We start from the raw sequence: 14,219 nt of genomic DNA, 5'->3' as shown, positions 1-14,219 counted from the left end.
TGTGCACTCAGAATTGCCTTTCCAGCTCCGGTAATTCTGTTCTGTTGTGTTTATGGTGTAGACATCTTTGTGTTTGGGACATAATATTGTTCTAAATATCTCTGCTTGTTTGAAACTTTCCCCTTGATTTTCAGAAGAAAATTTCACAGGAAAAATAATAGAAGTCATTAAACAGAAATTCTCTCAATTGTCTTGTCATCCAATTGCATTTGCACGCAATCTTTCTTCTCCTCTAGCTGTTACATTTGAAGAGTCATGTCCCCTTTTCATAGGTGAATCTTTTCACCTGTGCTGTGCATCACACCCTCTCTCCTCAAGGGCTGGTCTGCATCTTCACCCTTTTCCTCTCTTCTGGCTGCTTCTCATTAAAACTACTCATGATTTAAGACCATTAAAGACTGGCTTCTCTCTGCAGCTAAACTGTAGTCTTCTAGAAGGCAAGGGCAGTGTATTGTCAATGAAAGTGCATTAAATATATGAGTGAATGCATTAATTTTGAAAACATTGCAACATTTAATGGAATATAGAGTTACTCTTTGCTAGTGTCTACCCCAAAATTTGTATTTCGTTTCGTTGAAATGAAAAACTAAGATGAAAATTAAAGCCTTTTCTCCAGAGATGTAGTAGAAGGATCAAACAAATGTACTAGATTTAAAAGAGAGATGTATCTGACTGGTGGTCAGCTACCAATTTGGCTACCTAATGACCACTTGACAGCCTTTAAAGCACTGTGTTGAAATTGAAAAGCTGGCAATCCAGGACACCCTTTCTGTTATTGCTGCCTAAGTGTTCTTGACTTCCCAATTCTCTTTATTCTGTAGAGTCAAAAAGGCATGTTCACTCAAAGAGCCTAATGAAATGTTTTCTGGGAAGCCAAGTAACAGCTATTGTCAGGTGAAAGAATCACTATAGCAGAGTGGCTATGGTCCTTCTCAGTCGCACCTTTTATTACCTTCCCCTTTTGGAATATAAACTACAAACAAGCTACATTGGATTTTTCCATCACACCCAATATTGTGCCTATTCTCTCCCCACTCTACAGACTTTTTCTGGATGAGCCCACCTACTGCAATGACTGTGTGACTTAGAAAAGATCAGCAAGACACAGAGGGAAAAGCATAGGCTTCACATTTAGTGAGAGTTAGTTGAATCCTGGCTCTGCAGCTCACTAGCTATGTGGCTTCTGGAAAGTTACTTAATCTCCCAGAATCTCTCAGGGTCTTCATCAGTAAAAATAATGTACAGCTCAGAGTTGCCATGGACATTAAATGAAATAATTTTGAAAAACATTTATTATGTTGGCAGTTTAATTGTCTTCCATATTCATGATGACTTCCAAAATATATGTAGCTCCAATTTTCCCTTTACATTCAAACCCATGATTCCAACTGCATATCTCAAAGGCATCTCATTTTCAACATAGTGACTCAACTCATTATTTTACCTTTCATCCTTTCCCCTCTGGTGTTCTTTAGTTTAATAGCAACATCACAGCCACCCAACATAAAAACTTTTGCATCATCTTCCATCTTTCATCATTCTTTCCTTCAGTCTTCATCCCCAGGATCTGTCAGTTAACAAACTCTGTTGATTCTGCCTCTAAGATACGTTAAAAATCAAAGCTCTCCTCCCCACATCTACTGCCTTGGCTGGGGCTGTCTTTGACTCTTCAACCTGGACCATTACCTAGCTGTATGTAAAAGTATGTAAGTATCTGCTTACATACAAGACACATTTGTAACAGTGTCCTAGAGCCTACAAAAAACAAACAAACAAACAAAAAACCAGACAAACAAATAAGAGCAAATTTAGCAGGGCATATGAAATCTTCCATGTTCTGGCCTAAACTCACGTTGTAACCTCATTACCCATAAATAACTGCTGTCCTCTCATCTCCTGCCCTTCCATACTTCCCACTCCATCTCCTTCTTCAACCCAAATATTGTTTCTTCCATGCCCCTTCTGACTCCTGACTCCCTGAAATACAAGTTACCACCTCTTCCTCTATAATTGCAAAGCATATTTTATATAGCACTACTTTAAAAAAGAAAAATCACACTCCACTTTGCCTGGCTTCTGTGTTCAACTCAAGATGGGAGTTTCATCCTTGTCCTCTCTCTACGCGTGTTAACTCAGTATTTGATTTCTGTTTAGTGAATGAACAGCTTAAGACATTACAGAGTTAGAGATTAATTGAATTTCTTGCTCACTGACACAGAAAATATTGCTATTGGATTTTGAAAATTTGATCTTTTTTTCGTAACAGCTTTGTTGAGATATAATTCACATACCATACAGTTCACCCATTTAGAGTATACAATTCTATGGTTTTAAGTATATTCACAGAGTTGTGCAGCCATTACTACAACCAATTTTAGAACATTTTCATTGCCCCTAAAGAAACCCTATACCCTTTAGCTTATACTGCTAAGCAGCTGCCAATCTACTACACGTTTGCTAACTCTAGACATTTCATATTAATGGAACCATACAATATCTGGTCTTTTATAATTGGCTTCTTTCACTTAGCATAATGTTTTCAGTGTTCATTCATGTTACAGCATGTGTCAATACTTCATCCCTTTTTATGGCTCAATATATTATGGGTTTTTAATCTAAATTTAAAGACTTAAATTTTTTACATATCAGTGAGAAATTTTACATGTTAAGAAACATACATTGATTTATTTCCTTCAAAAAATTCAATTGCTTGGCTTATTGAAATAAAGATAAATTCCATTAGGTAAATATGGAAGATGAATTGATTAAGTCATAACCCACTAAAACACCAATGAAACTTGTAATTGAATAATTCATTTGGAAATGTAGAATTAGCTACAAATTCCTCTAATTTTATTTTATATTTGGCCTGGGATAGTAAAAAACTATAAATTGAAAACATGATAAGGAGAATATATAAAGAAATAAGTCAGATATCATAATAAAATCTCCTCTAAAGAATGATGGTAACTTCTCTACTGTGAAATACAACTAATGCCTTCGGTTGCCTTCTACTTTGGAAATTTTGTGAAGGGGAAGAAAAAAATTGTCTTACAATGTATTTTAGAATGTATTTCTATATACATGAGAAAGTGTGTTAGAAAAAGGCAGCTCTTTACATTTCTTCTCCTACAATATAAATATGGCACATTTTCTTTTTAAATTTACAGTATTATAAGTGAAAATATTATTTAAGACAAAATATCTAGGTTACTTCCAACCTACTTTTTGTGTTTTTAATTCTTGACTCCTTTTAAAATAAGACAATATATTGAATTTTTGAATTGAATATATTGATTTTTTTTAATGGTGCATTGATTTTGAAACACTGCCTCTGCTTCCACTTGGCCAGCAGGGTTTAACATCTATATTCATACCAGGAAATTGCTTCACTTCGAGGAGGGACAGCTCAGCCAGGTGGGGAGGGAAAGTCAGGTTCTAACCAAAGTAGGGCATGAGAAAGGCGTCAATGGAGAGCCTTGCTCTTTTTTCAGATCAAATTTATTCAGCATCTTGAAAAAAATCCTCTCATTAATTTGTGCACATATCTCTTTTGAGATTGATGTTTTTGGAAGGAAAGTACAAAATGACAGTGTCTGAGAGGAGTGCTCTTAGCAAGATATTCCTGACCCAGTTAAAGAATCTTAAATTTCAGGCAAAAACTAATGCTCCCGATGTTCTTGGCAGTTCTATTATACATTTTTAGTGAATTCATTATAATTTTTAAAGCTTTTCCAATGTAAAAGATTATGAATATAAATGTAAGATTTTTAGGTATGACACAGTTGTCATCCATCTTTTTGTTTTTGTCATTCTCACCCTAAAAGAAATGGAGGCTGTTCTGGAGATCAAGCTGTTAAAATGTCCCCCTTTCAAATGTGTTAACAAATGTAATTGCTTCATATAAAAAAGGACATGGGATCTTAATGGCTGCCTTGGGAAGAAAAGGTATATTAACAACTGAGAGAAGAATAGGAGGGTTTATCATTGCTTCAAATATAATGAACATATAGAACAAACCCTATGACAGTGTAGGTTATAGTTCTAGCCATTGCATTTGTATTCCATTTGCATTCCCTTTCTTTAGGGAGAACTGAGAAACAAGAGGCTAATCTGTCACCTCAGTATGTCCACAGTCTATGAGCTCTGTAGCAGATGTCTTTAGTGCTTGTGTCAGTGTCACCTCCCTTGCCTGCCTGTAATATCAGCCATAGCTGTGTTGCTCAGTTTTTCCCATGCTCAGATTTCACACAGCAGTGTCTGTATTAGTTTGCTAGAGCTATTGTTACAAAGTACCACAAACCGAGTGACTTACTCAACAGCAATTTATCATCACCAGTCTGGAAGCTGGACATCCAAGATCAAGGTGTCAGCAGCCTGCACTCCCTCCAGAGGTGCTAGGGAAGGGTCTGTTCTAGTCCTCTCTCCCAATTTCTAGTTCCTTGGGTTGCGGCAGCATAACTCCAATCTTCACATGACGTTCTCCTTGTGTACATGCGTGCATCCAAATTTTCCTCTTTTATAAGGACACCAGTCATATTGGATTAGGACCAACCATAATGACCTCATTTTTAACTTGATTACTTCTGTAAAGACCCTGTTTTCAAATATGGTCACATTCTGAGATAGGATTAAGTTTCAACATATGAAGTTTGAGGAGACATACTTCAACACATAACAGTGTCATACCTTAAATTCACGCCTTGCTTTTTTTTTTCTCATGGTCTTCTCAAAGCTAAAGCTGTGGGGACCAGTTGGCCTTAGAAAGTGAGGTTGTTGGCATTTTGGGGGATAAACCTCAATTAATCAGGGATGGGATCCAGTGGAGAATGTACTAGCCTCTTCTCCTTTGGTTGGGCAATTCTAGGAGGTATTCTGTCTTTTCTCAGAAGTCCTGGTGCGACTGAGTCCTAATTGCTACAACCCCCACCCCACTAACCATCCCAATTTTGGCTTTCTCCTCTATCTCACTGGTCCTTTTCTCTTAGTACAACTTCTTGGGATCCCTACTCAATCAAATGACCAACACTCTTGTGGGATTATTTCCTTGTTTCAGACTCTGCTTTTGCAACACTCTAAACAGTCTGCCTTTGTTTTTCAGCAGGAAAACTAAGTGATCCTCCCTCCATAAGGTTGCATCTCAATTCAGTAGGACAACTATGTGATCGCCCATAAGACTGCATCTCAACATGATAGTAGTACCTGAAGTTATGATATGAAATATGAGAAAGTATATTTTTCTAGTCTCCATAAATTTAACCTGTCTTGCTAGCATGATTATAGTAGACATATAAAAAATATAACTATCACTGAAAATGCTGTTGAGATTCTACTCCCATATTGGCAGGTGAGAAAACTGAAGCTCAGAGAGTATAAATTGATATTACAAGACGTTAAACACAGAGATGTGGCTAGAACCTAGATTCTCTGATCTCTAAATTAGCATTTTTCCTACCACACACTTAATTCCTGTTGCCAGGAATATTTCATTAGTTAACAATGAAATATTTGTTGTTCCTTTCAGAGGGTGTTTTACAAGCTTTTAAGGTAATGGAATATAAATTTCTTAAGGACAGGGAAGATTCCCGTTTATATTTTTGACAAATGAGGTTATGTCTTTCATAGAATGAGTCCTAAATAGATACAATGTTAGCTCCATAATGGCAGGGATTTTGGTCTGCTGTATTCACTGGTATATCCCAAGAACCTAGAATAGTACCTGCCACATAACAGACATTCAGTAAGCATTTGTTGAGTGAACAGAGGAATGCATACATTCTTATAAGAAATAATTGTTTCTGTCTCCTATTCCATCTATTAGCTTGTCACTTAATATGCATTAATAATAGCACAATTCTACCTGTCAAAGAATGTTTTAGATTGTTTACATATATTCTTGATCTAATCTAATCCTCGTGATATCCCTACAATGTAAGGAAACTGAGGCTTAGAGGAATTTAGTAACTATTCCAGTATCACAAGACTAATGATTGACCCTACCATGTCTTCACCATGTTGCCTCTGATTAGCATGACATAAATAACTGCAGTGTCAATGCTACAGAAAATGGCACAAGGAACTCTAATCATCACTCATGTAATAAGCAGTCATCTTGCAAACATCGTAAACTGAAAAGTGAAGGACTTAAGCCAAGCCATTTCCAAACACTGAGTGTGAGGGAGCATGACGATTCATCATAAAAGCAGAAAGACAACCCTTATTCCTCCCTGCTGGGTTGTCTGTTGGGAGTCAATTTTATTAAACTGAAATTACTTTCATTGTTATAATTCTTATATTATTCAGTGTCATTAATTGTTGGCTTTTCTTAATTTATTATTATTTTTATTATTTTTTGTAGAGGGAGGTCTTGCTATGTTGCCAGGCTGGTCTTAAACTCCTAGTCTTAAGCAGTCCTCCTGCCTTGGCCCCTCAAAGTGCTGGGATTACAGGTGTGAGCCACCGTACCGGCCTAATTGTTGGCTTTCTTTGTCCAATTTATTCTTTCTGAGAAAATAACATTCTACTGAATAATGGCAAGCAAATAAAATCTCTTCCTTGTGAAAGCATGGGGTCCCTTTGACAACCTGAGACAATATACCCCAGCAGTTAAGTCAAGGGCAGTAGAGTTCACTGTTTGGCTTTGACAAGTTCCTTACCCACTCTAATTTTCAGGTTTTACATCAGTAAGATGGGATAAGAAAAAGTACTGAGCTTATAGTGTTGTGGTATTAAATAAAATAATGAAATCAAAGTGTTTTACATAGGATAGGACGTGACTCTAAATGTACATACTGAAATAAATATTGCCACCATCACTACCATCATCATATTGAAGAAAAGTTCTTTTTTAATGACATGATACTGTTATTTGTTTGAAGAAAGATCACCTTTGCTGGGGTAGGGATGGTTTCCCTGGGTCTGCAGATACAACATAGAAGGTGAAAATTTCCAAGATGATCTGAGTTCCTTCTTATGTGATTAGGGCCACTCTATTCCCTACAGCTGTGCTTTCTAATATGGTAGCCACTGGCCACATGTGGCTCTTGAGCCCTTCAAATGTGGCTAATGCAACTGAGGAACTAAATTTTTTGTTTTATTCAATTTCCATGTGTTTAAATTGAAAGTCAAATAGCTACTTGTGGCTAGTGGCAACCAGAGTGGACAGCACTGTGCTTTATCATGCTGAGGCTGGGATTTTGCAAACCTTTGCCAGCTGATGCTGTGTTAGGCTCTGCCTATAGGGAACACTAGAGAGAGATGTCAACGTTAGAAGGAGGAGAAGGGACCTGCTCCTTTCTGTCCAACTCTGGTCCCATCAGTCAGTATCAGGACAGCAATGGTTCTTCACCCTGATGGTTGCAGTTGGTTCCAGTATTGCTACATTCCCAGAACTAGCGTCGTTGTATCCCTCAGAGATACCAGGACCAGGCTGGGCAGTGCCCCTACCTTGGATGTCTGAGTCCGTATTCCACAGGGCTCCTCTAAACCTTTAGATTCCAATAACCTTAACCTCTTATGTAGTAGTGGGTAACTGCGTCAGTTTCTCCTGTTTTTCTTTTCAGTTCTCTGGCAACAAACAGTTCGATTCTCTGCATTAAATCCTTTCCATTAAAATACTTCATATAGTGTCTGCTTTCCAGCCTGGTCACAATACAGGCTTCCTGGAATCTCAGTCCCTCTCGGGCACATTTCCACAGCTGCCTGAGTAGAATGCAGCTCCAGCCCCGGGACTTGTCCTAGCATTTTCCTCTGACACAGTCTAGCCAGATTTCTCCTTTTCTTTTTGCTAATTTTTAACTGTAGCTTTTACCTAAAAAGGTTGAAGTTTTATTTAGTCATACCTCTCTTAACAAGTCTGTTTCTATTACTTTTCTCACTGGATCTCAGTTTTATAATCATATATGTATATATATATATATATTCTATTTTTAAAAATTAGAGTTATTTATTATTATTACTATTTTTGTCTTGTCTTCTGGTTTTCTCCTTAGTTCCCTCATTTAAGTCACATCTGTTTCATTGTTCCTTTCTGTTGTTTATACTAGGTTCATAAAAAACTAACAAATTAACTTTTTTATTTTTAATTTATAGATTTAGGTTTGCCTTTATTTATTTATTTAAATTGACAAATAATAATTGTAAATATTTAGGGGGGACAATGTGATGTTTTGATCTATTTATACGTTATAGAAAGATTAAATCGAGCTAATTAACATATCCAAAACTTTACCTACTTATTTTTTGTGGTGAAAACATTTAAAGTCTTCTTTTCTAGTAATTTTGAAATATACGATACATTAATTCTGGTCATCATATTGTGCAATAGATCACTAAATGGTATTCCTTCTAACTGAAAATTGGAACCCTTTGACCCTTTTTCCACACCCCCACCCTCATCCCCTGGCAACTACCATTCTACTCTGTATGAGTTCGACTTAAGATTCCATGTATAAGTGAGATCGTGTGGTAGTTGTCTTTCTGTGCCTGGCTTATTTCACTTATATGTGCTTTTTTTTCTTTGTTCTTTTTGTTTCATATATGTTTTAAATGACTTTTCATAAGGATGGCAAGAATTGAATGAATCCCAAGGGGCATTGATGACAGACTTTAATCAATGAAGAAAATGGAAATTTTCCTCCCTCTCACTTCTTCATGTCTATTTCTCTGGCTCCCCCTCAGCAACCCCCTACCCTAAGTGAGGCTTGTTCTCTAAAGAAATTCACCATGTAGTGATTGAGGCCATATAAAAATTAACTTTTCTCAGAGTCATGGTCTTCATTTTGCCTTTGACCCATTTTCTTCACTGGAAAGTTTTTGCATTCTGACATTTCACTTCGTTTGACTCACTGAGCTCTAAATCCATGGTCTATGAAATATATTATTATTGGATTATAGACAGATTCTTCTGGTGTTATGTCATAAACCTGGAGACATTGGTACTACGGAGGTGGCAGCCAGAGCAAGGCTGATACCATAGTGTTCTCAGGTGGTATTGAACTTCTCAACATTAATGGAGGCCTGATAGAGATGATTTTGCTACCTCTTGGACAATTTTACCCCAATCTGCTTCTTGCCTACTAATTATGAGGCTCCTTCTCCTCACTTTCTTATTGCAGACATGGAAAATTTTCTTTTAAGTGCACTTTTCCTCAGCTTCCTTCCCTTGTCATGCAGGCCAAAGAGACACTGAAAGGATAGGCATTAGCACAAATAGAGGGTTAAAAACGTTTTATTTCCTTTTGGGGCGTTCATTCATATGTCAGGTTCCATTCTTGGCAAGCAATGATAAAGAGAAGTGTCAGACCCCCACCACTTTTAGATAATGGGTCCACTATGCCACAGTCCTCATCTAGGGGTCAGGAAGAGTCCTCTCAGCATATTTAAGGTGCTGAGACAAGGCTTTTTTCAACTTTTAACCATTGCCCTTATAATAGATGATGCTGTGAATCATCCAGGTTTTCATTTAGGACTGAAGCGATTATCTCCCCTCCTCCCCCATCTGCTGCTGGGTGCTGCTGGCTGACAGCTCTCAGCAGAGTTCCTCTTTGGGAATTCCCTTTGGCTGAAGAGAGCTACCTGCCTGGTGCATCACACCTGATTTCCCCAGAGAAAGCCACAGCCTTTGACTAGTTGATGTAGGAGTATAAAGGCCCAGCCCCCTTGCTTCAAGGCAGGACAACTGAAAGGACCATCTGAGCTCCAGAGTGCTTCACCTGGGCTCAGCTGAGGCCATGGTGGTGAAGACATTGCAGTTAACTTCTCTCTGCAGTTAACTTCTCTCTCTGCTCAACTGTTTACTCAGACTTTTCTAGGCATTTCCAAGAGCACTCCCGTAGCCATGAGGTTTGGTACCCGGAGTGGTCTGAGAAAGCACGCTCTAAAATGGAATCACCCACCAGCTTGCCAGCAATCAGGACCCCATCACTTGGGGGAGGTAAAGGTCAGACAGCATCTGGCGTACTGTAGTCCTGTGATTGTTAGAACTGTGATGGGAAGCTTTCATCTCCTGCAGCCAGATAAACGAGGGTCCCATCACAATATAAGCCTGCCAGGGAAGTGCTGGCCTCCCAAGAGAAAGGGGGACTATACCCCAAAGTTGCTGCCAGATCTGGTCAACATATGCTGCTGTTGGGAACCAGAAGAGGATTGTGCTACTGGATTTTGAGGACACTGGATCAAGGAAAGAGCAAAAGTTGGATCAACGGGAGTGTATTGACTTAGGTGCATCCTCCTCTGATGCAGGATTTAACACTCGGTAAGAATGCAAGGAGAGTATGCTGATACACAATTAGGTTGGCTCATGGAAGCTTGGAGAAAGCAGTTACCTGCACCAAGTCAAGTAAAAATGGCAGAATTGCCATAGCAGGTGGTGTAAGAAGAGGTCAGAAAGCTCAAAGAAATGGGCACTCTAGCATGGATATACTGTAAGGCTAGAAAACCCAGTGTTAATTATATTCCTAATCCCAAGAACCTGTGCATATGTTACCTTACCCGGCAAAAGGGACTTTCTAGATGTGATTAACAATCTGGAGATGGAAAGGTTTTCCTGGATTATCTAGGTGGGCCCACTGTTATCACAAGATTCTTTTTATTCTTATTCTAAGTTCTGGGGTACATATGCAGGATGCACAGGTTTGTTACATAGGTAAACGTGTGCCATGGTGGTGTGCTGCACTTACAACCCATCACCTAGGTATTAAACCCAGCATGCATGAGCTATTCTTCCTAATGCTCTCCTTATCCTTTGCCCCACCCCACAGTAGGCCCCAGTGTGTGTTGTTCCCCTCCCTGTGTCCATGTGTTCTCATTGTTAAGCTCCCACTTATAAGTGAGAACATGTGCTGTTTGGTTTTCTGTTCCTGTGTTAATTTGCTAAGGATAAGTGACTTCCAGCTCCATTCATTTCCCTGCAAAGGACATGATCTTGTTTCTTTATATGGCTGCATAGTATTCCATGGTATATATGTACCACATTTTCTTTATCCAGTCTGTCATTGATGGCATTTGGGTTGCTTCCATGTCTTTGCTATTGTGAATAGTGCTGCAGTGAACATATGCGTGCATGTGTCTTTATGGTAGAATGATTTATATACCTTTGGGTACATACCCAGTAATGGGATTTCTGGGTCAAATGGTATTTCTAGTTCTAAATCTTTGAGTAATCACCACACCATTTTCCACAATGGTTGAACTAATTTACATACTCACCAACAGTGTAAAAGTGTTCCTATTTCTCTGCAACCTCACCAGCACAAAGATCTTACTAAGAAGGAGGCAGGAAATTCAGAGAAGAAGATGAGAGGACAGAAGCAGAGGTTGGGGTGATACGATTGCTGGTTTTGGAGATGGGAGAAGGGAAGGAGTCATGAGCCGAGGAATCCAGGTGGCCTCTGGAAGCTGGAAAAGGCAAGGGAATGAATTATCCTCTAGGACCTCCAGAAAGGAATGCAGCTCTGCTCTGCCCTGCCAACACCTTGACTGTAGCCCAGTGAGACCTGTGTCAGACTTCTGACCTCCAGAAATGTAGGAGAATACATTTGATATATTTTTTTCTTTTTTGAGACAGAGTTTCGCTCTTGTTGCCCAGGCTGGAGGGCAATGGCGCAATCTCTGCTCACCGCAACCTCCGCCTTCCAGGTTCAAGCGATTCTCCTGTCTCAGCCTCCCAAGTAACTGAGACTACAGGCGCCCACCACCATGCCCAGCTAATTTTTGTATTTTTAGTAGAGATGGGGTTTCACCATGTTGGCTAGGCTGGTCTCGAGCTCCTGACCTCAGGTGATCCGCCTGCCTCGGCCTCCCAAAGTGCTGGGATTACAGGCATGAGCCACCGCGCCTGGCCTTGCATTGTTTTAAAAAGCCACTGAGTTTGTAGTAATTTGTTACAGCAACAATGGGAAACGAATAATTAATACAGACATGTATTGCTAACAAGGCACATTTGCATTCCTTGGCATTTATAGCTGTTGCATTCAAGGTAATGGGGCAAGCATCCAAACACTCCTGTCTTTTCTTGTAGTCAGGCTTGAGCCTTTTCATATTGAAATATGTGTTGTTTTATTGTGAATTCCATTCTTTTTATATATTCTTACCTTTTGGGTTCAACATCCTTAAGATCTGTTCCCAGAAATATCCCCAATTTTCTATCTTAAGGCCTCCATTGTATAAGCCTTCTCTTCCCTAGTTTGATTCCACACTCAAACCCTTTCCAGGCATGCTAGAATCTGATTATGGTTATTGACTGAGCGACAATAACTGGTGGGGTACAAATTACTTTGTTCTGCAAGGCAGCATAATCAGGCCAGGAAGTAACAGTTTCTTTAAGCAAGGATAGGAGAACTGCTCTGCAGGCCCAGAAGGCTGTGGGAAGTGCTTCATTGGGAGGTTGGGGATTTAGGGGACTCCTCAGAGTGTTTCAGATATTTCCATTTAAACTGCTGGGATTGTACTCTTTCCAGGTCACTGCCTTTGCTCACATCAAAGACCTAGCAGGGCTATGAATTCAACTGATACTCTGATTCAGCAAGCAAACTTGGATTCGATCAGATTCAAAGTCTGAGTTAGATTTTTGGATATTTCATTCTTTTTGCTATAAGGGATAAAATATTTTTTAAAGCATGGTTATAGAAAATCTTTGATTTTAATCTGTGCCTTGAGGTGAAAATTTAGATATATGAGATTTTTGTTCTCCAGGCTTTAGGTTTCACACTGCCAATCAGGAGCAGCCATCCAACTTAATTAGCTGTTTCAGCCCTGCCTAATTTGAACTGCTGGGTTCCTGTATCAGATTATGGACATAAGGTTCGGTGCATTTTCCTTCCTTGCTACTCGGAATATGGCCTGCAAACCAGCAGCATGGTCATCCCCTTAGGAGACTGTTAGAAATGCAGCATCTCAGGCTCCATTCTAGACCTGCTAGAATAAGAATCTGCATTTTAAGAAGACCCCCCGACTAATCAAGAGCCCAAGGTGGTCTGTATGCACATTAATGTCTGAGAAGCATGTGCCATACTATCTTGGCCAGATAAATATGGCTGGATTCTGAGTCTAGCTTCTTACCATCTCCTGGCTCTGCCTTCTTCCCTGTGGCTTTCAATTTGAGCTTCAGGTGCTGGCTCTAGCCTTAATATACCTCATATCCTCTCGGATTTAGGCCTAGGAAGAAAGGACACTGTCCTGTCTCCAAGAAGCCCTAGAAAAAGACTAATCACCTCTTAATAGTTCTGACTGGGTCACAAATTATTCCTGAACCAATCACTGTGGCCAGAAAAGTAAGATATACTGACAATGGTCAGAGTCTCGTGTTAAAATGAGGGGTGAGGTCTAGTCAGAAACATCTGCTGAACATTGTCCACTATTAGTTGATACGATGTCCTAAGAGGATACCTAAGGGCTTGATGAGTTTCATTTTACCAGAAAGGTAAATAAATCCCGCAGACAAAACAACAGATATTGACTCTGCCTCCCTTTGGGTTTTTGTGCTAGCTCCCACTGACAGTGAGTTCCTTTCCTGGTGGGCTCTGCCCCATCTTTGAATGTCCCCCTGTCCAACTTGATTACAAACAGTGATATTTCTCCTCATTTTCTTCTGAGTGATGGATTAAGACCTCAGGCTAAGAGTCTATCTTAATGCCCTTTCTTCCAGAAAGAGTTGTTAGGACTCATCCTTTGTTGCATGAACAGTGCCCTCTTCACTGCTGGTGACCTTATCTAAAAAGCTACAGACTCACCTACACTTAGTAACTGCTCACAAACATTCTAAATTGGTCCACTTAGACTTGCAGTTGTAAGTTTTGATTTCAGGAGTTTGCTTTCCAATCCATGACCAACATTTCTTTCTGGGTGTGTGGCCAGTTGGATAAGGCCCCTAGGATATTGGCTTTCTTCTGAGTTTTTAACTTTATAGCTTGTGAGTGACCTTGCTTTTAGAATATTAATCTCCTCAAATCTGTGATTTTAGGCTCCCAGAGAAATAGAATATTACAGAAATAAATGGTATTACCCTCTGTAGCAAACACTTTTTGTTCCTTGTGCCATATCCCCATGGCCCACTTGTGATGGTGGATGCTGCTCTGGTAGAAAGTTCCCAAGCTGGCCAGCAGTATCTCTTCTTGAGTTCTTGAACCACCTCTTTACTTTTTTGCCTGGGGGCTTTTGCCAAGGCAGAGGGAGGTTTAATGACCCACAGGTGGGGGAACCTGAAGTGAAGGGACTGTATT

General features: G+C 39.5%; 1 protein-coding gene across 1 annotated transcript in view; it reads left to right on the top strand.

Moving 5' to 3' along the window:
* The window catches only part of FANCB (FA complementation group B), a 197,886-nt gene that overhangs the window by 91,129 nt on the left and 92,538 nt on the right, over nt 1–14,219 (top strand). The window lies entirely within an intron of this gene.

This window comes from Gorilla gorilla, chromosome X (assembly GCF_029281585.2).
Source record: "Gorilla gorilla gorilla isolate KB3781 chromosome X, NHGRI_mGorGor1-v2.1_pri, whole genome shotgun sequence".
Classification (NCBI taxonomy): Eukaryota; Metazoa; Chordata; class Mammalia; order Primates; family Hominidae; genus Gorilla; species Gorilla gorilla.
This window is presented reverse-complemented; position numbering and strand designations above follow the sequence as displayed.